Consider the following 25770-nt stretch of genomic DNA (forward strand, 5'->3'; position numbering starts at 1 on the left):
TCTGCAACTTCTGACCAACTAGCTTCAAATTGGGTTCCCATGACCCCCTTTCTGGGCTCAATTAATTTGCTGGAAGGGCTCACAGAACTCAGGAAAACATATTTACTGGTGCAAAGGATACAGATAGAGAGATGCGTGGGGGGACGTATGGGGGAAGGGGCATGCTACCCTCCAGGAACCTCCAGTGCTCAGCTATCTGGAAGCTCTTCCAACCCAGTCTTCTGGGGTTTTATGGAAGCTTCCTGACATCAGCATTCCTTCTCCCAGGGTACAGGGTAGGACCCTCTCTGGGGAGGATCTCAAGACCCACAGTCAGAAAGGCAGGGAAAGATTAGAGTCCTGTGTTAGGGCAGGGGAAGGAAGGCAGGAGAAAGTTGGAGAGATCCTGTGTCCTGAGGCCTGCCACACCCAATATTATCACAAAAGGCTGTAACAAGGGCTACAAAAGAATGAGCCAGGAACTGTGGAGGAAATCCAATAATCATCCTAACACCACACTGCCTAAGCTCCAAGGGCTGGAGAAAAGCATCCAGGAGGGGTGCCAGGCTTGCAGAACGCCAGGCCCATTCTCTGGAACCCTCTACAGCTTGCACATCCCTGCAGCATCCATCTCCCCTGGGGGTCGGGATTGGCTCCACTGAATCAAGAAAACAAGGCCCTGCATGAATGAAGGTCACGAGGCTGGCAAGCAGCAGAGGCATCTGGAATCTTGTTCCTACAAACACAGGGCCCGGCTGTCTTGGATCTTTGAGCACCCAGGGAGGGCACTTCCTGTTGCCGGCTGCCATGGTTTCAGCTGTCCGGTGCCTGACCTTTCTAGAAGATGGTAATGATGAGAGTTGTGACTGCAAAGCCTCTAGCCAACAACTGAGAAGAGCTACACTCTGAGGTCTGGAAGGTCTGTGCGTCTTCTGCTCCATTTTACACATGAGACAATAGGGGCAGGGAGGGGCTGCATTTGAGGGCACTGCGGAACCATGGAGGGCTTCCGAAAGATCTCTCTAGTAAAAGCTGGAGGAAGAAAGTATAGGCAGAAGGAGCAAACAGCAGGCCAGACTAAGTTCCATGACAGCAGAAACCATGTTTTTGTTTTTTGCTGCTGTATCCGCAGTACCCAGCATGTCAAAGGCATTGAATTAAAACCTACTGAATGGCCGGGCATGGTGGCTCATGGCTGTAATCCCATCACTTTGGGAGGCCAAGGTGGGGGGATCACCTGAGGTCAGGAGTTCGAGATCGGCCTGGCCAACATGGCGAAACCCCATCTCTACTACAAATATAAAAATTAGCCAGGTGTGGTGGTGGGAGCCTGTAATCCCAACTACTTGGGAGCCTGAGGCAGGAGAATCACTTGAACCCAGAAGGTGGAGGTTGCAGTGAGCTGAGACTGCACCATTGCTCTCCAGCCTGGGCGACAGAGCGAGACTCCATCTCAAAAAATAAATAAATAAATAAATAAATAAATAAAACCTATTGAATGCATGTGTGAGTGAGTCTGTTACAGCTGCCCAGGAGAGGATGCAAAAGGCTGAGGGAATCCAAGCACTGTTAGCACTTGGCATTCCTTTCTCTGTGCATATGTAATTAGACATCCCACCTTCACACCAAAAATTAGAGCATTCCACCATGCTGGTTAAAAACTCCTTGTGTGGCTCAAATGCATATTATTCCATTCTGTGGCTGTACTGGATGTAGCTCATCTCCTAATCTTGACATTGCAGGTATTTCCAGCATATTGCTTAAAAGCAGTAGGCAGTGAGGATGATGGGGAGGCAGCAAGGGGACTGGGCTCTGGAGACGCTGTAAGCCTTCACAGCGCAGCCCCCCAACTTATTAGCTGTGTGACTGTAAGTTACTTAACCAGTCTGTGCCTGGGTTTCATCATCCGTAAAAAAGGGAAATGACAGCAGCTGGCTGCCAGGGAGGCTGTGGGGTGAAATCTATGTGTGTGGTGTTGTTAGAAAGGCATAAGAGCCACAGCCAGTCCTGCGACAGTGCTCACAAACACTCCCCCAGCCCCAGGACTCCTGAGCTCAGCTGATTCCTGAGAATGCAGTCCCTGATGTGGGATCACAGGTCAGCCCGCAGAACTTCAAGGAAAGTGCCTTCGAAAATCCCAGCAGAACCAAGAAGAACAAAGTTCTTTCGCCCTGTTCCCTGAGCCCAAGCACAAGGACTCAGAGGATCCAGAAGGCAAGTAAATTCACTGTACCATGGAGCACCAGGATTCCCACCGCCAACTCCCCTTGTGGCCAGCTCACCCAGCAGGCAGCAGGTAAGAGAAGGCACTCTCGCTGACACTGCAGCTCGCAAACCGGACAAAGAACCAGAGCACGTCCAGGAAGCTGACGCTCCAGCCCCTGGGCTGCACGCCACTTATCTAGGGCTTGCATTTTATTCTAAAGTCATAACTTCGCATTATTTTTCCTTAAAGAAAACTCCCAAATTGTACAAGCTTCAGGACCCAAATAACCAGAACTGCACCTAAACATACCACCGATTTATTAATTGATCTGTTTCTCCCATTAAATTATTATCATCGGCCAGTTATGGTGGCTCATACCTGAAATCCCAACGCTTTAGGAGGCTGAGGCTGGGGAATTGCTTGAGCCCAGTAGTTCCAGACCAGCCTGAGTGGCACAGCAAAACACCATCTCTATAAAAAATATAAAAATCAGCCAGGCATGGTGGCGCACGCTCGTATTCCAGCAACTCAGGAGGCTGAGGCAGGAGGATCGCTTGAGCCTGGAAGGTCAAGGCTGCAGTGAGTTGTGATGGCACAACTGCACTCCAGCCTGGGCGCCAGAGTGAGACTCTGTCTCAAAATAAATAAGTAAATAAAACAAGGAAACAAATAAGTTATTAACATCTTGAGGACATAGCTCTCATCTTATTCTGTTTTACCTCCAGTGCTCAGCCAAGCGCCAGTGAGCTGGAAGGCACTCAGTAAGTATTTACTAAATTAATGAATGAACAAGAAGAAAGGAAAAACAGCCTGAATGAGAAGCTCCCCCGCTCTTCATTTCACTCACGCCACTTGGATCCATCCTCAAAATCACCCTCTACACATTAATCCGCTAATCCTTCTCTCCCCATCAGCCTTTCAGATACTCCAGAGTGCTCCCAAGTCTCCTCTCCCCTCCCACCCCAAACAACCCCTGTTTCTGCCACTGCTGCTCTTAAAGGTTATCAGCAACGGAAATTCCAACAGCTCCTGGCTGCTGCCCATCAGAATATTGAACGACTGCCAGGTTGTCCTCTTATCTAGTCAGAGTGCCCTGGCCTGCATTCGGTCTCTGGGCCAGCTGATAACATATTTTTGTTGTTGGAGGAAACGCTTTAGCTCCAATGGGGAGGGTCCACCCATGTGACACTGCCCAGAGGGAAAACAGGCCTGGTCCTCTGAGGGGAAATGACAGCAGCCACAGCCCCCTGAAGAAGACTGAATCAGTCCCTGTGTACCCTTTGATCAACAGCCCCTGCTCTCCCTCTCACCTCCCTATTTGCTCTTTCCTGTCCGTCATGTGACTTTGTTCTAGAAACATTTCCTGGAAGAGACCCTCCTTGACCACCACACCCATGCTATGCCCTGCCCTGGGACCCCCTGCCCCTGCCCACACCATATATATATATATATATATATATAGACATATATATATATAGACATATATATACAGACATATATATATAGACATATATAGACATATATATAGACATATATAGACATATATAGACATATATAGACATATATAAACATATATATAGGCATATATAGGCATATATAGACATATATAGACATATATAGACATATATATAGACATATATAGACTATATATAGACATATATAGACATATATATAGACACATATATAGACATATATATAGACGTATATATAGACATATATAGATGTATATATATAGACATATATATATAGACGTATATATATAGATATATATATAGAGAGAGAGAGAGACTGTGTGTCTCTCCCTCTTTCTCACCCCTCGCTAGGATCTTTGTCTGATTAGAGCAGTGCCTGGCACAGAAGAAGCTCAGAAATGTTTGTCAATGCCTGCCTGAAACCAACATTTATCTGGTGCACATTCTGCATGTTTGCTGGGAGCTGGAGACACAAATGTGTTTAAGTTAAGGCCTCCACACTGAAGCAGCTCTCCCAGGAAACCACTCTGCAAGAGAACAAATGCTCCCTCTGCAGAGAGGCCTGGTTCTGTAATCACACCCTCAACCTGATCAAGGTCTTCACAAGGACAGGACAGCAGTCCTGCATCCCCCACAGAAACTCTCACTCCCACATGCAACTCATACACCACCACATGCGTCTACACACACCTCCTAACAGGACTCCATCTGAGAGATGCAGACCATATACACAGTCCACATGTTTTGGCTGGCCTACACTGTGAGGGCCAGACACTGCTGTCAGCAGGGACAAATGCTTCCCCAGTCTTCTGCTCTAGTTTCTGTCCTGAGAGAGGTTTCTCCCTAGGCCTTTTGATCAAAAGCCGAGGGACAAACAGGTGCTTGCTATAAGCTTGCTGCTTTACCAGCTGTATAATCTGCACAAGTTAATTAGCTTTTCAGAGTCTTGGTTTGCTCATCTGTACTTGGGCCACCAAGTTGATGTCAGAAGTAACAGCAAGGGAAAGGGTCTGAAACTGGGCCTGAACATGGTTTAATAAATGCAGTTGGTGGCGGCGTTGATAGTGAGAGTAGAATGACTGTTCAGCATCATTCAGATAGACATGAATTTCCAGAATGTCCTAGTATAATTAGTATGAACCTATGGTGATTTTAATAGATAGATAGGTCAACTTGAAAATGATCTGAATGATGTGTGGATATACATGTGGATGTGATTATGTATGTATATAAATGTGGGTATCTGTGTGATACACCACACACACACACACACACACACGCACACACAGACACACACATCCCAGTTATGTCTGCTCAGAGGGCCTAGAGGCAATGCTACCCCAGAAACAGTGAGCACACCTAGTGGCCAGATCTTGGTTTCTAAACACCATTTTCCATGGAAAGGAACCAGGGCTCCTATGTTGATTCCACCACTGAGGTGAGGAGAGTAGAAGACGAGGCTAGAATACCTTGCTGTGACAACAAGGCAGCAAGTGCTCAAATGATGATGGAGAAATGTTAGAGACACAGGAGCCAGGCCCTAGTAGACAGATTTGGGGCAACATAAAAGTCAAAATAACTAATGATCACAAAAGACTGCAACCTATTGAATAAAGTTAAAATCTGTGAGTCCACACTGATATAAAGAAAGGAAGGGCCGGGCATGGTGGCTTACGCCTGTATTCCCAGAACCTTGGGAGGCCAAGACAGGCAGATCACTTGAGGTCAAGAGCTGGAGACCAGCCTGGCCAACATGATGAAACCCCATCTCTACTAAAAGTACAAAAATTAGCTGGGCATGGTCGTACATGCCCATAATCCCAGATACTCAGGAGGCTGAGGCAGGAGAACTGCTTGAACCTGGGAGATAGATGTTGCAGTGGGCAAAGATCAAGATTGTACCACTGCATTCCAGCCTGGGTGAAAGTGACTCCTCCATCTCAAAAAAAAAAAAAAAAAAAAAAGATGAACAGAGGAAGAAAATTTCTTCTTTATAGTAGGAAACCAACTAATAAATGAAAAAGAACCAGCAAAATTAAAAAAAATCACCATTTGGCAACTATGATAATAATAAATCTATTCAGGCAAGAATCATCAAAAGATGCTAAAACTAATGACTGATAGACTGAGGACTAATCAGAAATCTACACAATCCCAGAAGTTCTCCCCATGAGATGCTTATTAATTGCGAAGGCGAAACAATAACTTTGCAGTGGAGACACCTGGAAGACACCACCTTAACTGAGAGCTCCAAGCTAACATCACCAGTAATGGGAGACAGCCACACCAGTGCCTCTTGATACAATGCACTGAAAAGGACACATCAACTCTGGGCTAGTCCTGCCAACCTAATCAGGAGGAAACATCAGAAAAGCCAAAATTGAGTGCATTCTATCAAATAACTGGCCTGAACTTGTCAAAAAGGTTAACGTGCTGAAATACAAGATTAAGAAAGTTTTCCAAGAAAGACACATGCCAACTGGCTTTTCTTTTGCCTTGAAGGAATTTAGCGGGGGCAACTGATGAAATCTGAATGAGAAATCAGAAGGTTAGATAATAGTCAAATTAATGTTAAGTTTCTGACTTAGAAAGTTGTATTCTAAGATACAAGTTTCTGATTTCAGGAAAAAATGTAGAGAAAAAAGAAAAAATGAACATAATAAAATGCGAACATTTGAAAACCTGGACGAAGGAGGTCCAGGAATTTGTTGGCTGTTCTTATAACTTTTCTATAAATTTGCATTTATATAAAAATAAAACAATTGAAAAAAATTAAAAATGGAAACGAATGCTCTGGGTTCATGAGATTGAGAAAAAAATCAATATATTACTTAGTGCATTGTATGTGCCAATAATTTAAAGCTATAATAATTATTATTAGTAATAATAATTATCAGTAGAACATGCACCTGGCACATAATAAGCTGGGAATGGACAAAAAATATTATCACTGTTAACATCATCATCATCATCATCATCATTCTAGATATGTTTGATTGTAAGAAAGAACTAAAAATTTAATACTACTATTTGTGTTACTTATAATTACTTCATATCTGCATTAAACTCCATTGTTTGAAGGTTTGTTATAGAAATGCCTGCTTAAAATGCATACAGCACTCCTCTGTAATGGTGAGGTGCTTGAAGACCAACCAAAAGAAAGAGGCAGGAGGCCATTTTCAAATCTAGATGTGCAGAATACATATCAATTGGATCTTTTCTCATCAGTGGAGTCTCTGCTTTGTTCTTGTTTGTGCTTGGGTAACCCAAAGATAAGAAAGCCCAACTTCTAAATGCCAAACCTGGGGCCTTTGCCCAGACCTGTAGGCCATCTAGACTCTCTTCTCTGTTCCCTCCTGGGTCCCTTCCATACAAACTGTGCATCTCAATGATCAGCCCTTGTTATTCCCACTTGCACTGGCTTATGCACCAAGCAGAACCTCCTGCCATGCCCCCAGTCTTGTCCCATAAGATGGTGAGCTAGCTCCAGGTCCAAGGCTCTTCCCAACCTGTCTATCGTATGGAACTGGCTGTGTTCAGCACAATTCTGAGATGTGGTATGTTCCCAAGCATCATTACTTTGTTCAACATGTTCTTTCAAAGTAAACCTATGACCATAACCAGGAATCATATGGTCTTTTGTCTCCATTCTTCCTCATTCTTCTAAGACTCACACATGCCACATCTTCAGCTCATTTTCTTCCTCTCCTTGTTTCTTATCGCTCTTGCCCATATATCTACCCCTTGGGAACACAGAAGCGATTGCTTCTTCCCCTTTAGAGGAGGCCTCACATGGCCCCTGACCTACCTGTGACACCAGAAGGGCTCAAGCTCACATCCATATCTACTTGTATAAATAAAACTAATAAACCCCATGGCCCAAGTGGATTTGTTTTACATGGAGTCACATACAGAGACCACGAGATGGCTCCCAAAGAAATTTTAAAAGTTACTCCATTCTTATACTAGAGAGAGAGAGTGAGACAGTGTGCACGACAGAGAGAGAGTCCTTGCCAATAATCATATAAAAAACAGCTATACACACTCACAGACATCAGCCTTCCCTCTCCTTCTGCAGTGATTGCAATTATGCCCAAGCTGGGTTAGAGACCAGCAGAGTGAAGTGACATATCCAGGGTGATCTCAATTTTTCCCAAGCTAACTCTGCGCTGATAAAAATGTCCTCTCTCTGCACTATCCATGGGTACCCATAAGCAACATGTGGCTACTAAGCACATGAACTGTGATGTGACTGAGGCCTGAATTTTTCATATTATTTCATTTTAATTAAAATTTCATTATCCCCATAAGAAGTGGTTCTGTGTGGACACCTCAGCTGTAGACCAGAGGTTGCAACACCTTTTCTGTTAAGGACCAGGGAACAAATATGTCAGGCTTTGCAGCCACACGGTCTCTATGGTAATGACTCAACTGGGCTGCTGCAGTGTGAAAACAGCCATACATGACACCTGAACAAATGAGCATGGTGGGGTGCCAGCGAAGCTTTATTTACAAAGGCAGACTGGGCCAGGCTTGTCCTGTAGGCCACAGTTTGCTGATGCTTGCTCTAGGACACACCAGAGTGTCATGCCAGGCCTTCGTCAGGATGACAGGCCCTTGTCATCAAAGGATGTTCTGAATCCAGGTTTTTACTTACCAGTGCTCATGAGAGCTCAGAAAGCTCTCCATTTAAGAAAAAGAAAGGCTGCTAGACACTAACAGTCTGCATATTTCTCCTGAGGGACACTGTATTCCCCTTCCATGGGAACTCCTCTTAATGGCACGTTTCTGGGCAAGCAGGACATGTTTCAGAGACCAAGAAATAGGAGAATATCTTCCACATCCTCCATGGAACATAATCAATGGAAAACAAAACAAAACAGAAAAGACAGCACATCTCACTTGTGCTGCGGACAGATTAGTCACTTACCTCCATAGGCTGAGTGACCGTCCATCTCTGGTCCCCAAATGGAATTGTCCTGACCCAAGCTCAATGCATTTGCTCACTGCAGCTCTTGGGGGTGTTAATTTCCTCTCATTGACATTTCCAGTTCAGGAAGATGAAATCTGAAAATGGTACCAACTGGAAGAGAAGAGGAGAAAAGTTTAAGTCAGTTTTGACAATTAGTCCATCCTCTGCCTTTTTAGGATGACTCAAGATAATGAAAAGATATTCACCCACTTATTCCACTCACTCACCCAATTATTTATACAGCACTATCTGTTAAACAAACACCTATTCTGTTCCTGGCACAGAGCCACACACCAGAACAGGAAGGTGAGTAACTCACAACTCCTCTCCGCAGGGAGTTCAGACCGGGAGAAAACAGAAAAATACACAAACAATTCAGGACAATGTAATACAGGTGGCTTGGGCGCCTGTAATCCTAGCACTTTGGGAGACCAAGGCAGGCAGATCACTTGAGGTCAGGAGTTCATCACCAGCCTGGCCAACGTGGTGAAACCCCATCTGTACTAAAAATACAGAAATTAGCTGGGCATGGTGGCGCACACCTGTAGTCTCAGCTACTTGGGAGGCTGAGGCAGGAGAATTGCTTGAACCTGGGAGGTGGAGGTTACAGTGAGCCCAGATCGTGCCACGGCACTCCAGCCAGGGACACAGAGAGAGACTCCGTCAAAAAAAAAAAAAAAAAAAAAAAGGACAAATGACCAACTCCGTCTAGAAGAAGAATTTGAACAGGAGATGATATTTTTAGCTGCTCCCTAAACAAAGCACTAATGAGGTGCTGTTTAGTAAAAACACAAAACATGGGGAAAGGAAAAATAAATATGTAAGATATGAATGTGAAAGTGTGACATCGGGGTTAGGACAAATCAGGCTGAGGCCAGATAGGAAAGGGTTTCTGAAGACTTCATCTGGCAGGGTGCGGTGGCTCATGCCTGTAATCCCAGCACTTTGGGAGGCCAAGGTGGGCGGATCACTTGAGGTCAGGAGTTCGAAACCAGCCTGGCCAACATGGTGAAATCTCATCTCTACTAAAAACACAAAAGTTAGCCAGGTGTGGTGGCACATGGCACATGCCTATAGTCCCAGAGACTCAGGAGTCTGAGGCAGGAGAATTGCTTGAACCTGAGAGACGAGGTTGCAGTGAGCTGAGATCACACCACTGCCCTCCAGCCTGCGCGACAGCGAGACTCCATCTCAGGAAAAAAAGAAAAAAGAAGACTTCATCTGACAGGAAGAATAGCACAGAAACCCTCAACTCTTAACCACTGCTGTCGAAATGGCCCCAATTTGTTCAGGCCACCTGCACGCACACTCTGCAGTGTGGCTTTGCCTCCCCTCCCAGCATGAGGGAGAATCGAAGTTTGGCCACGAGACTTGCTTTAGCCAATGGCACCATAGCAAAGGTGACATAAATAAAGGCTTTAAAAGTGCTTATACCTAAAAGTTCCTCTCTCTTGCTGCTGAGAATCATTCTTTTTTTTTTTTTTTTTTTTTTTTTTTTTTTTTTTTTTTGAGATGGGTCTCACTCAGTTTTCCAGGCTGGAGGGGCCGTGGCATGACAACCACTCACTGCAGCCTTGACCTCCAGGGTCAAGCGATCCTCCCTCTAAGCCTCCTGAGTAGCTGGAACTACAGGTTCGTGCTATCACACCAGGCTAATTATTTTTATTTTTTGTAGGGTCTTGCTTGCTATGTTGCCATGGCTGGTCTTGAGCTCCTGGGCATGAGCCACCATGCCCAGCTGCTGCTGGAAATCATTCTGCTGCCACATTAGCAAGCCTGAGGTAGCCCCCTGGAGGATAATAGACAATGTGTGGAGAGAGGCTGAGGCACCCCAGCTCAGCCCCCAGATGTGTGGATGGGCCAGCACAGGCAATCAGCCTAACACAAACTGTGCAGACCAGATCATCAACCCACAGAAATCATAAATGTCTGTTTGTAGGCACTGGGGTTTGGGGCTGTTTGTTATACAGAGAAAGCTGACTGATACAACCACTGAGATTTCTTTATACCGCTGGCAATGGTGATACATGAGGATAAACTTGTGTGTTAGGAAGAAAGTTCAGCCCCTGTCGAGTTGGTGATTATGAAGAGATAATGAGGGCCAGAAGGCAGGGCCCTGGGCAAAAGCAGGAGTGGGAGATTCAAGAGCTCTTTTAGAGGGAGAAACAACAGCATTTAGTGACTGTCTAAGCCCAGAGTTGTCTAAAGGCATTTGCCTGGTTTTGGAAACCATGTGTGGTGTTGACTATAAACAGATTCTATTTGGCACCTGCTGATGGGGGCAGGATGTTTACTTAGAAGATACATGAACGTGAACAGAGTCAGCACAGTTAGGGGTCAGGGTCCAGGAAAGCTATAGGAATGAAACTCTTTCTTTTCAGAAATGAGAATTAAGGCACAATGCTCACTGCCACAGCCTCCTAGCCAGTCTTAAAATAGCCATCGCCTCTAATGCCAACTCCCTCTCTTGGCAGCAGCCAGGGGGATCCTTGTAAATTGTAACTCAGGCCTCCCTCCCTTGCATCACTGGCTCACACCTTCCCCATTCCCTCTGTACTTTCTACTCACCCTTCACATTTCAGTGTAAACACCACTTCACAGAGACATCTTCGCTGACTCTGGGGACAAGGCTGGGCACTGCCCCTCGATATTTTCAGTGTTCCCTGCATTCCTACAAAGCATTATCGCCAACACGTTAACTCCATAAGGGCAAGGGCATGTCTGCCCTACATACCACTGTGCCCTCACCACCCAGCACACCACTTGGCATGTGGGAGAAGGCCTATTCCTATTTCTTGAATGAGAGGGTGACCAAAACAATACAGGTACCGCACTTCTAAGATGTTTTCTTGGACACACCCCCTTCCAAACTCGAAGCTGGATTAGGGCCTTACCTGGGAGCACCCATGGCTTCATTCATGTGTTTCTTCATTCATTCTCTCATTTAGCAAGAATTTACTAAGCACCAGGCATCACCTCAATCCCACTGTTGGTTGCTCTCACTAGACTGAGACTTCAGAGGTGAGGAAGGGAGCTATATTTTACTTGTCACTAGATTTCCCCACTCTTACCCCACTGGCTGTCATATGGGTGTAGGAGGCACTAAATAATGACCAGTGAATCCATGAATAAATGGGTGAACAGCCAGATCAATCTCAGAGAATCCATCAGGATGTGGCTGATTTATAACTCCGCAGAAGCTCATTACTGAGTTTGGGCCTTATGTATGTTACATCTTACTAAATAGTTGAGAATCCTTGTAATATAAAAACCTGCATGTATATATGCCTATATCAGGAAATATACTGCAACTGTTCTATGCCATAAGATATAAGGCAGTAGTGGGGCGTGGTGGCTCACGCCTGTAATCCCAGCACTTTGGGAGGCCGAGGTGGGTGGATCACCTGAGGTTGGGAGATCGAGACCAGCCTGACCAACATGGAGAAACCCTGTCTCTACTAAAAATGCAAAAAATTAGCCAGGCGTGGTGGCACACGCCTGTAATCCCAGCTACTCGGGAGGCTGAGGCAGGAGAATCACTAGAACCCAGGAGGTGGAGGTTGTGGTGAGCCAGGATTGTACCATTGCACTCCAGCCTGGGCAATAAGAGCGAAAGTCTGTCTCCAAAAAAAAAAAAAAAAAGATATAAGGCGGTAATCTATGAATCAGATTAAACATGGAGCCCTGCTCTGAATGAAGCCTCTGACTCCACAGCCTGGCACCTGTGGCCGACTGTGATCTTCAATTAAAGCCTAAGACTCTTCATGAAGCAACGCATAACATCTTGAACCAATTCTTTCATTGGTCTTAAGTTGGCTTTGAAAAAAATAAGTTGGCAATGGCATTGGATTCCAAATTCCAACCGACAAGTTTGCAACCTGGAGGCTTATCTTAAAAACTAGAACTCGCCGGGCGTGGTGGCTCACGCCTGTAATCCTAACACTTTGGGAGGCCGAGGTGGGCAAATCACCTGAGGTCGGAGGTTCGAGACCAACCTGACCAACGTGGAGAAACCCTGCCTCTACTAAAAATACAAAATTAGCCAGGCATGGTGGTGCATGCCTGTAATACCAGCTACTCAGGAGGCTGAGGCAGGAGAATCGCTTGAACCTGGGAGGCAGAGGTTGTGGTGAGCCAAGATCGTACCATTGCACTCCAGCTTGGGGAACAAGAGTGAAACTCTGTCTCAAAAAACAAAACAAACAAACAAACAAACAAAACTAGAACTGCACCCCATGTGGGGCTCACCTTTTGCAGCCTCAGTTTCTCAGCTTCTCTAATACAGCACTGGGGTGTTAAATGCAGAGAAAAGGCAATTATTCCACTGTCTTTCTGCCCCAGATCCCAGGAACAGCCTGATGAGCTCCTTAGACTTTCCTTGCCTTTTGGTTTTAACAGGAGCCCTGGAAATCTTTCCTAAAAGCCATGTCCCAGTTCTCTTCTCACTCGTGCTCTGCTGTCATGCCTCTTTCTATATTGAGTCCCTATTTCCCCACCCTTCCAAGATTGCTTCCAATTAAGAGCAACAACTAAACTCTTACCGCTGAAACATCTGTGAAGCATGTTCATACACACGAGCCACACAAGAAAGACAAATCAGAAAGTGTCCCCATTTTTGGAGAAGTTCAGAAAAGCTCATGTGACTCTCCAAGACCACAAATGAGGAAACCAAGGCCCAGAGAAGTGGCTTCTCCATGACACAGCTGGAGAGCTGTGCAGCTGGACAGTGGGCAGAGGGCCTTAGACCCGGGGTTCAGTGTTCTTCCTAATACCAGGCGAATTACTATCGTCCTATTCCAGCCCATTCATCCCTTTCATTTCCATCCATCCAACTGGTAGCCACTAGCACCAATCTAGGAGCTAAGCAGAGAACTGCTGGGCTTAAACCAAGAGACTCGGAAGCAAGAAAAATGTCTACCTTCTCCAGCTAGAGCACAGATGAGGACAAATTCCACTCAAACAAATCATGGTTATGTTCTCATTCCTCCTGTTCTGAACCCATAAATCATTATTTCTTGGCCCATATTCACGCTTCCACCATCCACAGCCCCCTCATGCCACCTGAGGCTCCTTTCTACTGTACAATATAATACAATAACTCTCATAAGAGAGTGTATTCTCCAATTTTGTGTCTTCTTGAAGTACAGCAGCAAACTAGAAGTAAAGCTGGATACCACTCCTGGAGGAGCAGGGCAAGTTTGCTTAATAAATCATAGCTTTTCCTCTCCATGCAAACAATCATCTGGATAACTGTTACCACTGGGTCTGGCTGAATACTATTGCTGCATTTTTAAATTATAGGGATCTTTTCTGAGGCCTGTGGGCATGACATGTTCCATCCAAAAAGTGTGGCCTGCTTCTAGGTGTGCCCCTAGGGGACACGGGTCAAGTCAAGCTGTGTGATATTAGAAAAACAGCCTTTCAGTGACTCACATCTGTAATCCCAACACTTTGGGAGACCGAGGCAGGTGGATCACGAGGTCAAGAGATCAAGATTATCCTGGCCAACATGGTGAAACCCCGTCTCTACTAAAAATACAAAAATTAGCTAGGTGTGATGGTGTGCACCTGTAGTCCCAGCTACTCAGGAGGCTGAGGCAGGAGAATCGCTTGAACCCAGGAGGCAGAGGTTGCAGTGAGCTGAGATCACACCACTGCACTCCAGCCTGGCAACAGAGTGAGGAAAAGAAAGAGAGAGAGAGAGAAAGAAAGAGAGAGAAAGAAAGAGACAGAAAGAAAGAAAGAGAAAGAAAGAAAGAAAGAGAAAAAGAAAGAAAGAAAGAGAAAAAGAAAGAAAGAAAGAAAGAAAGAAAGAAAGAAAGAAAGAAAGAAAGAAAGATCAAGCAAGCCAGCCTTTCTCTGAGTTTTACTGTATTCATTGGTAAAATGGAACTGTCTCTGCTTCAACTACTTTGCAGGGCTCTGCTAAGAAGTAAGTGAATACAAAACAACATGAAATCACTTTGATATTGGTGGTAGCAATAACAGATAACATTTAAACTAGCATAACAGATAACATTTTTTAAGTACTTACAGGCACTTGCTAAACTAAGCCCTTTATACTTAAAAGCTCAGTTAATCTTCACAATGGTCCTTGGATGTGTGTACTATGATTTTCATCATTTTGAAGGTGAGTAAATGGAGGCTTGAGGAGATTAAGTAATTTGCTCAAGGTCATATGACTGATAAAGGCTGGCGCCTGAATGATTAACTAATTCCTAACTCTACTCTATTGTAAAGTCTGGGACTAACACAGTTTACTTGCCATCAGTATTTACTGAGCCTTGGACTGTGCTGAGCCAAGCACTGTGTTCTGCCCTGCTGGGGACGACAGTACACTTTTGAGCTCTGCCCTAGAAAAGCCCACTGCAGGGGGAGAGAGAACACAGGTCCATCAGCAAGGAACCACACCACTCTGTGTCCAGGGCAGGCTCATGAATGTGCAAGTAGGTGGTTTCTTAATCTAGATTCCCATCCGGGACTTGACACTGACGGAGAAGGAGATCAAGACTGAGACAGTCTAGCCAGATCAGTTCGCAAATGGGACAAGTTGCCCCGGAAGTAGGAAAGTGCAAGAGCAGACACAGAAGCTGAGTGAGGAATGGTGAGAGGACCTAGAAACATCTGGTGTGAGTGCTGGAAGGCCCTCAGCAGAGCCGTTGGCTGGGCTGCATGTCGAGAACCAGGTTTATGGGCAGAAATTCTGGGTGTGTGAACCAGGAATGACATGGTTCATGCCAGCGTTTGAGCAAACTGAGCAGGGAAGCTCAGAGAGTGGGTCCCCTTTGGGTGCGGTGGCATCTCCCTCTGTGGAGACCCAGAGACTCCAGAGGCCAACTTGGCTGATCTGAAAGTAAAAGTGAGAAGAACTTTGGGCAGGAAGCACATGCACCTGTTAGACTAGGAAAGCTGTTCTCACTTATAACCTCTCTCTCTGAAATGGGCTCAACACATGGGATCCCCCATAATGAAGGGCCTTTCTGAATTTGAAGGCTAACCACTGAGGTCTGGCTGCTTTGCTGGAAGAGCTATTATCATCAACAATAGCAACCATAGGTTAAGTACAGACAATGAGGCCAACAGCACGCAAAGCATCTCATGTGCATGATTTCATTCCAGCTTCACAGCAGTCCTCTGGGGCTGGTAGTTTTACCCCCATTTCACAGATGTGGAAATTAAGATTCTGAAAGAGTATAATTTGCCCAGGGCCACACAGCTAGAAATTGGCAGAGATGAGACTCAAAGTCAGGTCTGTCTTGAACACAATATCCCTTTGTGCTCAAAGGGATATTGAGTTCGAATGCAGAGACGGCGCCAGGGCTGACATGACCTTGAAGCACACACTATCCAACCCCCTGTGCACCCCACTGTTTGCATAAAAAGCCCTCCCTGCTCCACTCTGCTTTGCTGTTAACAGCTCTTAGTACCACATGGGCAATAAGCAGATTCATTGTGGCCAGAACGTAAGCAGAACTGAGACAATCAACTTCCAGCTCTCTCCACCTTCAACCCCAGGATGAGTTCCTGTACCCCAGCATCCAAACCCCTAGATCCCAGCTCCTGTTTCACCAGCCTTGCCCGTGTGCCTCTGGAAGCCTCAGTTTCCTCATCTGTAATGTGGAAATGCTGATGATGATGGTCATGAAGAAGACAGATGAGGAAAAGCCTCACTTTACCTGCTGTTCAAAAGGGACAAACACAATAATGGCTTGGCCAATGGCTATGCCATCAACTGACCAGGGTCTTGGACAAGTTATCTCATCACTCAGTACCTGTGTCTCCTCTTTTGGTGATGGGGATAATAAAAGTCCCTGACCTCGTAGGGTTATGAGAATGAATTAGAAAATGTACACAGGAGCTCAGAACACTGCCTGGTATGCTTGTTGAGAAGTGGTAGCGAGTATCTTTCTGTTATCATCATTTGAGGGCACTTAGTAAAGCATAGAGCACCAGAAAACATCAGCTGTGATTAGGATCATGCAGTGAAAAGGTCCACAGGCAACCTGTGCCACCTTTGGGAATCTATCTTAGGACTAAATTAGAGATGGCCAACAGCCTGGATACCAGGTTCCTAGAACAAAGTTTGCAACATAGGTTGCGGAAATCTAAGAGGCCTCACAGTGAGGGTCCAGAAGGATCCAGTGAGTAGGGTGCTAAGGGGGCCAGGAGGAAGAGACACAAGGGAGAAGAGTACAGGGAGGTGTCCGGGGCCTTATTGCTTCTGCAGACTCCATGCACTGAGCCCCTGGAACTGGGACCCTTCGACAAGATCCACCCAATCAGGGCTGTATAGCGGCTTCTGATTCTCATCAAAGGTGGAGGATTTCTGTCTTTAGGGAATAGGACCGCTCCTCATTGTTGAGCTCCTACTACGTACCAGGCACTTTTCCAAAATTTAATTTCACAACAATGAGCATGAGTCAAATTCTAGACCCATTTTTCAGAGTCTGCAATCACCTGCCCAAAGTCACCAGGCTACTCTGGAAGACACCTGAATGCACATGACCATCTGCTGCTCTCCGGCTGCCCCAACCCTATGCTCCCTTGCAACGAATGACATGAATGAGCCATGTTTACACTGCAGCGGTGGGGGTGGATCCATTCCACTGACCCTCTGACAATGGTGTTCCAAAATCCTACACTCGACAGTGGGATGTAGGGGTGTAGGCAGATGAGGGGCTGAAGGCTGGAGAGTGAGAACTATGAATCAAAGGAGATGGGCCCTTTCTGAAAGGACTAAGGATGTCAAGAAGGCTAGGATTGCGCTGACTGCCCATGACCAGGTCAGCATGAGTGAGCAAGGGTACCTTCTCCTGGGCCACCACCTCCTCCTCTTCACATCTGCTACTGCCAGTCTGATTCAGATTGGAGAAACTTTAACTGAACACCTGCTTTCCTCCTAAGTGCTGGTCCAGCCATCTACTTGGGGTTTTTTTATTTCTTTATTTCTTTTCTTTCTTTTCTTTCTTTTTTTTTTTTTTTTTTGAGTCGGAGTCTTGCTCTGTCGCCAGGGTGGAGTGCAGTGGCGTGATCTCGGCTCACTGCAACCTCCGCCTCCTGGATTCAAGCGATTCTCGTGCCTCAGCCTCCTGAGCACCTGGAATTACAGGCACACATCACCACACTCAGCTAATATTTTTGTATTTTTAGTAGAGGTAGGGTTTCACCATGTTGGCCAGGATGGTCTGGAGCTCCTGACCTCGTGATCCGCCAGCCACGGCCTCCCAAAGTGCTGGAATTACAGGTGTGAGTCACCGCGCCCAGCCTACTTGGGTTTTTCTACTTCACTCTGAGGGCTGGGAAGACAAGGGAATGGGAAGGGATTTCCTGGCTGGTGTCTGTGCGGCCTGGGGAGGAAGCAGGCCACCCCCGCAGGGGACTGCTCAGCCTTTCCAGAATTGAACTGAGCTTCACTCCTCTGCCTTTGCTTTTTCGTCACCCGTCTCAGCCTGGCCGGGCTTTAGTTCATCTTCCTCATCTCAGATCCAATGGGTCTGTAATGGGAGGAACAGCACGCTTCCCTGGTGTGGATTTCTGTTGCTCCCCCCACCGTTGTCATCCCTGGCTCCCCAGTCCTCTCAGTCACCAGGCTCGTAATCTCCAAGTCACTTTCCATGTGTCGTTTCTCAGCACCGTAGTGCAATCTGTTCTCAAACCCCAGAGATAAAGTCACCAATTCTCACATTGGAGCAAACACTCCAAATGTGGCTCACAGTGACTCCCACCCGCACCATTGATGGGACATTCGTCCTGCCCTCCCATCCACTGTGAACCTGGGCCACATGGTTTTCCTAAAAAAAAAAAGAAAGGAGGGGGAGTCTGATGAAATCCTGTTCTGCAGGAAGGAAGAGAAACCTTGCTTGCACCTCATTACTGAAAGGATCAAGCCATTTAGGACCCACCTGATTGGGACCTCCCTGTTTCCTTTTTTTCCACCTCTTCCCTCCAATCACAGGAGTCGGCAGGTGCCTGGCTTGGGCAGTGGATTCCTCCATGGGGTGCCCTCTCCACCCTCACTGCTGCTGTTGGAACGGCTCACCATCTTTCCAGTCCCAGCTTGAAGGCCATCTCTTCTCTGGGTCTGTTCCCAACCTACCTCTGTTTTTTGTTGTTGTTGTTGTTGTTTGTTTGTTTTGTTTTGCTTTGTTTTGTTTTGAGACAGAATTTCACTTTGGTGCCCAGGCTGGAGTGGAGTGGCACGGTCTCGGCTCACTGCAACCTCCGCCTCCCAAGTTCAAGCAATTCTCGTGCCTCAGCCTCCCACGTAGCTGGGATTACAGGCACCTGCCACCACGCCTGGCTGATTTTTTTTGTATTTTAGTAGAGATGGGGTTTCACCATGTTGCCCAGGCTGATCTCGAACTCCTGAGCTCAGGCAATCCACCCATCTCAGCCTCCCAAAGTGCTAGGATTGCAGGCATGAGCCACCGTGCCCAGCCTGTTTTTTCTTTTTGAATCTCCACTCTCACCCAGGAAGATGAGTTGGTGTCACCCCCAGAGCACAAGGGGTAACACTAAGTTCGGACGTGGAAGTCACTTGCCCCAGATCTCACCACTGATCAACAGCAGGCCTGGTGACTCCAGAGCCTGTCTTCTCCCCCTGGCCTTGGCCTCCTGGACAGGAGACAACCCCTTGGCCTTGCTCTTGGATGGACTGAATTTGCTTTCAGAGGAGTGAGATGCTGGCAGGCTGTACAGCTGTCCTCTGGGCCCAGCATATATTGTTCTGTCTGCTCAGAGTCGCGTTCCTTTCTCAGATCCGGGAGGAATTGTGAAACATGGACCTGTTTGTCTTCTAAGCAACCTCAGCTAATGAAGGCTGCATAACTATGTACTTTCGAACAAGATTTTTAGGATGAAGAAACGAAAGAAGAAAGGGAGGGAGAAAAAGAAGGAATGAAAATGGGAAGGAAGAGAAGGGAGAAAGAAAACTATTAGCCATGGAAACCCTGGACCCAGGGACACGGCTGACATCATATAAAGTCTGTCCCTGGCAAATGTGACCCAGAGTGCCACCACTAACAGTCCTATTTATAGCCCTTTGAAATATGGTGTGGTGGAGGGGGGACATTTTGTTCTTTTGGCCTCTTAGATGATAAAACTAAGTGGAGGGAAGTGGGAGGGAGGTTGGCAGCGGTGCTATTAATGCAGGCAGGGAGACCAGATATACTGGGTCTCGAGCCTTTTATGATGTGCATGCATGTGTTAGAAGGAAACATTGTGACATGGTGGAAAGGGGTATGTGACCACCCCCCAACCTGACCCTCCCAACCTGGGAGACCTTCAGGCAATGGCCAACTTCAGCGAGCCTGCCTTCTCAGCTGTAAAACACTCATAGCACTAGCAAGCTCAAAGCCTGATTAGACAGTGAATGGGCCTAGAATGACCAGTATGTGGTATTTCCTGGGCAGAACCTCAGGAAGAAAAAGAGGGGAGGCAGATGCCAGAATTCACAAAAGACAATACAAGCTTGCTCACAGGGAGGTCTAAAGGAAGTGAGGAGACTGTGCAGTGTAAACACAGTGGAAATCATCCAGTCAACCAAGGCGTGGCACAATGGGGTCCTCATAGGATACCTGGTACCCATGGTCCAGGCTGCTCTTCCTGCCTGCTCTAGTGCAGGAGGGCACAGAAGGCATGTTCTCTAGGGCACCCTGAGCAGCCCAAGATGAGAGGATAACTGAGTGGTAATGCAGGCCTTGGCAGTATCACCCCATGGGCTGGCCTCCTATCCAGGTTCTGCCTGATGATGGGTTGAGCTGTCGCACCAGCCAGGCCCCGTCTGTGCTGTCTTCTCGGCTGTAAAATAAAGAGGCCGTGGTCTGACTCACACCTGTAATCCCAGCACTTTGGGAGGTCGAGGCAGGCAGATCATGAGGTCTAGAGTTTGAGACTAGCCTGACCAACATGGTGAAACCGTCTCTACTAAATACAAAGATTAGCCAGGTGTGGTGGCGCGTGCCTGTAATCCCAGCTACTTAGGAGGCTGAGGTGGAAGAATTGCTTGAATCCAGAAGGTGGAGGTTGCAGTGAGCTCAGGAGGCTGAGGCAGGAGAATTGCTTGAATCTGGGAGGCGGAGGTTGCAGTGAGCTGAGATCGTGCCACTGCACTCCAGCCTGGGCAACAGAGTGAGACTCCATCTCAAAAAAAAAAAAAAGAGGCCAGTGTCTTGAGGTCCCCCTCATGGCTAAAATCTTAGGTATGTCTCTTATGCCTCTAATGTCCAGTGATGATACCCTAGCTTCATAGCCCAGACAACTTTCCCATCCTTAAATTCAGATAGCTCCTAAGAGCACCATTCTGCCATCTGCTCCAGGAAGCTCTCTCTGGTTGGAAGCTTTGAATGAGAAAGAGCCTTCTAAACCGCAAAGCTGCCCAGAGGTCAAAACACCACTGTGTGGGGCACAGAGTTCCCTACCACAGGTAGTGAAAAATGCAGCTCAAGGAGGCGGAACAAGAATGTAATTGATGATGATGTGTTGCCACAGCATATCTTTAACAAGGACTCTTCTGAGCACAGTCCAAGTGTTAACTCATTGAATGCTTATTTATTACCTCCTGGGAGGTAGGTACTATTGTTATCCAGATTTTATGGATGAGGAAAGGGAAGTGCAGAGAGGTTCAGCAACTTGCTGAAGGACACGCAGTTAGGCAGTGGCAGAGCTAATCCTTTTGAGTAAATCAAGGAATCAATGAATGACTCAGTAGATAGAAGAAGATTGAACAAGGTTACTGCAAAGGCTCTTTGCAAATGCTAAGATTTTATAATTCTTTGACACTATTTAAGTGTGCAACCTCTGTGACTAATTATTCAACCAACATACCATGCCCCCGTCCTCCCGCAAGTAATGGTGACTAAAGTTTATGACACCATGGCTCAGAGAAAAAGAGAAAACCTCCTTTACTCCATCCGGGGCAGGTTCCTGACAATGCAGAAGTATTCTGATATTCAAAACTGTCTCCACAGCCAGTATATTTTTTTCTCCTTGTTTGGATTTCTGACATTGCATAAATATCAGTTTAATGTATAAAATCCTATGCCGCAGGTCTTCCAATAATGCTGTTTCATTCAACATCGTTTCATTATAACATTGACGAGAAGAATATGGATTCCCAGCCGGGACCACTGTGTGTGTGGAGTTTGCAAGTTTTCCTCATGTCCTCGTGGGTCTTCTCCAGGCACTCCAGTTTCCCACACCCCAAAAAGCTGTGCATGTCAGGTGAACTGATGTGTTTATGTGGTCCCAGGGCGATAGAGTGTGGTTGTGTGTGTGTGTGTGTGCGTGCATGTGTGCACGTCCTAAGCCACTGGGACAGGCTGTGGCCACCTGCGACGCTGTTTGGGGCCTTCATTTAGAAGTTTGGTGATGTTTTTATGAACACAAATACACCAGAGAAACTTAACTCTTGTTGTATCAGTTACCCTATGGTGAAATCAGTTTTTTATGTCGTTTCCCTTAAACTCACAATTTCCAAGAACCTATCGATGTCATTAAGTGAGGACTTACTGTGGTCCAAGGATCATGTTTGCTGAGCTCAGTTTGTTCCAGGTCGCAGGGAGAAACAGAAAATAGCAGCAGACCTTAGGTTGGAACCAGTTCTTCAACCCATTCTGAAAGGTGTGTTTTCCATTTGAAGCTTCTATCAGGTGGTGAAAGAAAGAACGATGGTACTGTCTGCCTAATCGCTCCCTTTCATTTTAATTTCCTTTTTTTGCCAAAAGACTGAATTTTAAAACATAAGATTATGTTTTAGAAACAACCAGTAATACACCTCACAAAGACATTCCTATTTGTGGCAGCTAACATGTTTCCTGAGCAACGGTCTTTATTCATCAAACTCTCCACCAGGTGGTAGGATTAACAGTGTTTTCAAGTAAGAAGAACAACAACAAACCTTTCTCTCCATTGTGAAGATGTTATTAAAAGGGAATTTTCCAAGGTTGCAACAGCGACGCTGACGATTCCTTTTACGTGAAGCAGGTTGCCTCCAAGAGGCTCCCATCTAGCTAGGGAGCTGGCTAAGTTTACACGCCTGATTGCAAACTTTGCACTCAGCCTTCCTGCTCAGTCCTTTGTCCAAACCCCCCGGCAGGCTCAAAGTGGCTCACTGCCTCCCTCAATCCCCAGGCACCTTGGGGCTCTTCCAATTCCATTTATACCAACAAGCCACAAAGATGACTTCTTGCAAGCAGACATGCAGGGACGGATGTGGAGCAGTTAAAGGAAACAAAATTACAGATAGGAGGAATAGGTTCTAGTGTTCTGTGGCACTGCAGGGTGGCTATAGTAAACAAGGATTTATAATATATTTTCAAATAGCTAGAAGAGAGGATTTTGAATGTTCCCAACACAAATGATGAATGTTTGAGGTGACAGATATGCAAATTACCCTGATTTGATCACTCTACATTGCATGTATGGAAACTCACTATGTACCCCATAAATATGTACAATTACTATGTACATATGTCAGTTTTATTAAAAAAAAGACACACACTGAAATACCATCACTTCCATCAGCATGACAACTTATAACAGAAAAAGTATTTGCATTTCATGTGTATTATCTATTGCTGTGTAATAAATTATGATGAATTTAGCAGCTTAGAAGAAAATAAAGCCAGAATGTAACAGGCTAAATAAACCCACGGACTCACCCAGTGATGGTGAATCGGGGAGAAGACTCAGAGCCCCAGGCTTTGGGAGAATGAAGCTGCTGGTGTGAGACCTGGAAAGCACCAGGTGGAGAAAAGTCAGGAACTCCTGCCCAAAAGGATGTTACAGAGCATGGGTTCATGGTCACCAGAGGGCCCAGGTGGTCACAGCACGTCTCGTGGGCTGGGCTGGGGGCCAGGCACCTGGTGTGACTAGTTTCCTATCTGAACCTTAGAGAAGCTGCCCTTCCCTTCCAGAGTCCCCACTGAGCCAGGGATATAGGATGACTGGGGAATTACATTGCATGGGGCCTGAGGTCTCAGGCTTCGGACAGAAATGGTGCACTTATAAATCCTGGTTCTGCCACTTTCTAGCTAAGTGACCTCAGTTAAGTGACTTAACCTCTCTGAACCTTGGTTTCCACATCTATAAAATGGGATTAAGAAAAAAGTGGAAACATACACTTTACAGAGAGTCACTGTAAAGACTAGGCTCCCATAGTAAACGAATGAGAAACTCTAATGAGGGGAAGTAGGCAATGCAGCCCAGCCCAGGTGGAGGGCAGACAGCACCCAGACAGCCTGTCACGTAGAGTGCACAGTTAAACTCTTAAAGTTTTCTAGAAAATGCAATCAACTGAAATTATTTTCTGTGAAGCCTTACTCAAGGTTTGCCCAGAGCCATCTTTTTTTTTTTTTTTTTTTTTTTTGCTTGCTGCCAGTTAATCAGTTTGCCCCAAAAAATTAAAAGCAAGATCCCCTGTTCCCAAACCGTCTGCAAGATTTTCCTCCCCTCTGGCCTCTGTTGCTTGACTTTGACTCCATCTCCTTAGAAGCTGATTTCCACCTCTGCAAGAAAAGGATTTACATGCACAATAACTAAACAATGGGCAAACCACCCAACTACATGTCTCTGAGTGCCGTGAATTCCTTGAGCTTTCTGGAGGTTCCACTGAGACACACATACCTGGGTCTCACCATCAGAACCCTCCACTGCCTCCCCTCCGTCTCACAGGTGGCAGCTGAGCTCTCTGACATCCTAATGCTAAAGCTGGTTCTTGGCCAAGTCAGCTTGTGGTTCCGGTTCACTCCTATTTCACATGAACTGTAAATGGTGGTCGTGGTGGTTGTGTTATGTTATGTGTTACGTTATATTGTTGTGATGATAATTTGGGCACCATCAGCTGACTCTAGGATCTAATGAGGATGTAGAGACTTAGATTTATGTTGTTGTTTTTGCCACTGTTCTCACGCTCAGCCAAGGAGGGAGCACGGGGGTGAGGTGGAGGCAGTAAGGTACTGGGGTGCTGGGAATGAAGCGAGGTAGCTCTACCAGGGCTCAAGGCCTAGATCTGCCATTTCCCAGACACTCGACCAGATGTTGATCAAGTCAACTCACTGTGCTGTGTACCTCTCTACAGTTCAGAGTGGGAAGGGTGATTGACGGGGACTCTAAAGGCATAAACTAAGGACGACTGTGATAGAACTGCAAGGTTGGTGAAGGTCTGGGCTTATTCCTTCACCAAGAGTGATCCACAGTGGCGTATACCTGTAGTCCCAGCTACTCAGGAGGCTGAGGTGGGAGCTCAGCAGGCGGAAGTTGCAGTGAGCCAAGATCATATACTGCACTCCAGCCCAGGCAACAGAGCAAGACCCTGTCTCCAAAAATACAAATAAAAAAAAAGAGAGACCTACCAAGTAGAAATGATAATTTCAGACACACAGAAGATCTGGAGGCAGGGGCCCATGTGACCTTGGCCAGTAAGTCACTTCTCCCCTGTGAATCCACATCTTTTTTTTTTTTTTTTTTTTTTTTTGAGACAGAGTCTCATTCTGTCACCAGGCTGGAGTGCAGTGGCAGGATCTCAGCTCACTGCAACCTCCGCCTCCCGGGTTCGAGTGATTCTCCTACCTCAGCCTCCCGAGTGGCTGGGACTACAGGCACACACCACCATGCCCAGCTAATTTTTGTATTTTTAGTAGAGACGGGGTTTCGCCATGTTGGCCAGGATGGTCTCAATCTCTTGACCTCGTGATCTGGCCACCTTGGCCTCCCAAAGTGCTGGGATTACAGGTATGAGCCACAGGGCCTGGCCTGAATCCACATCTTTATCTGCAAAATCAGGAGGACCCTCAGAAGAGCTGAACTGAGGGCCAACTCGGGTCAGGGCTGTAGTTGCTGGTGTCTGTGAATGTCGCTGGGTTGTTCTGGGTGTTTGAGCTCTTGACCACTGGCAGTTCTTTGCCCTTGTTAGGGCTCCAGCACACTAAAGGCAGGGAAGGAGAATAGAGTCCTTTAATACTTGGCCAATTCAGGGGATTTATTTTGGGCTCTAGTCGAGTCTTCTAAGGATCTAAGAAAAGGGTTTTTTTCTTTCTTTCTTTCTTTCTTTTTTTTTGTCCACTGGGCCTTTTATTTCCAAAAAGGTAAATGTCCAATTAGATAGATTTTTGTTTTTTTATGTGGAGTTGTTTTAGGCTTTT

The 25770-nt window shown here is 46.2% G+C and overlaps 1 protein-coding gene across 2 annotated transcripts in view; it reads right to left on the reverse strand.

The window, feature by feature from the left end:
* The window catches only part of ST3GAL1 (ST3 beta-galactoside alpha-2,3-sialyltransferase 1), a 116208-nt gene that overhangs the window by 81265 nt on the left and 9173 nt on the right, over window positions 1-25770 (reverse strand). The window contains exons 2-3 of one of the 2 annotated variants that reach the window (XM_063606917.1): window positions 8588-8740; window positions 2564-2656 (exon numbers count right to left, since the gene is read on the reverse strand). The gene's annotated coding sequence lies outside the window, so the exon portion shown is untranslated. The remainder of the gene's footprint in view (window positions 1-2563; window positions 2657-8587; window positions 8741-25770) is intronic. The other variant, XM_008955450.5, reaches the window with a different exon arrangement.

This window comes from Pan paniscus, chromosome 7 (assembly GCF_029289425.2).
Source record: "Pan paniscus chromosome 7, NHGRI_mPanPan1-v2.0_pri, whole genome shotgun sequence".
NCBI lineage: Eukaryota > Metazoa > Chordata > Mammalia > Primates > Hominidae > Pan > Pan paniscus.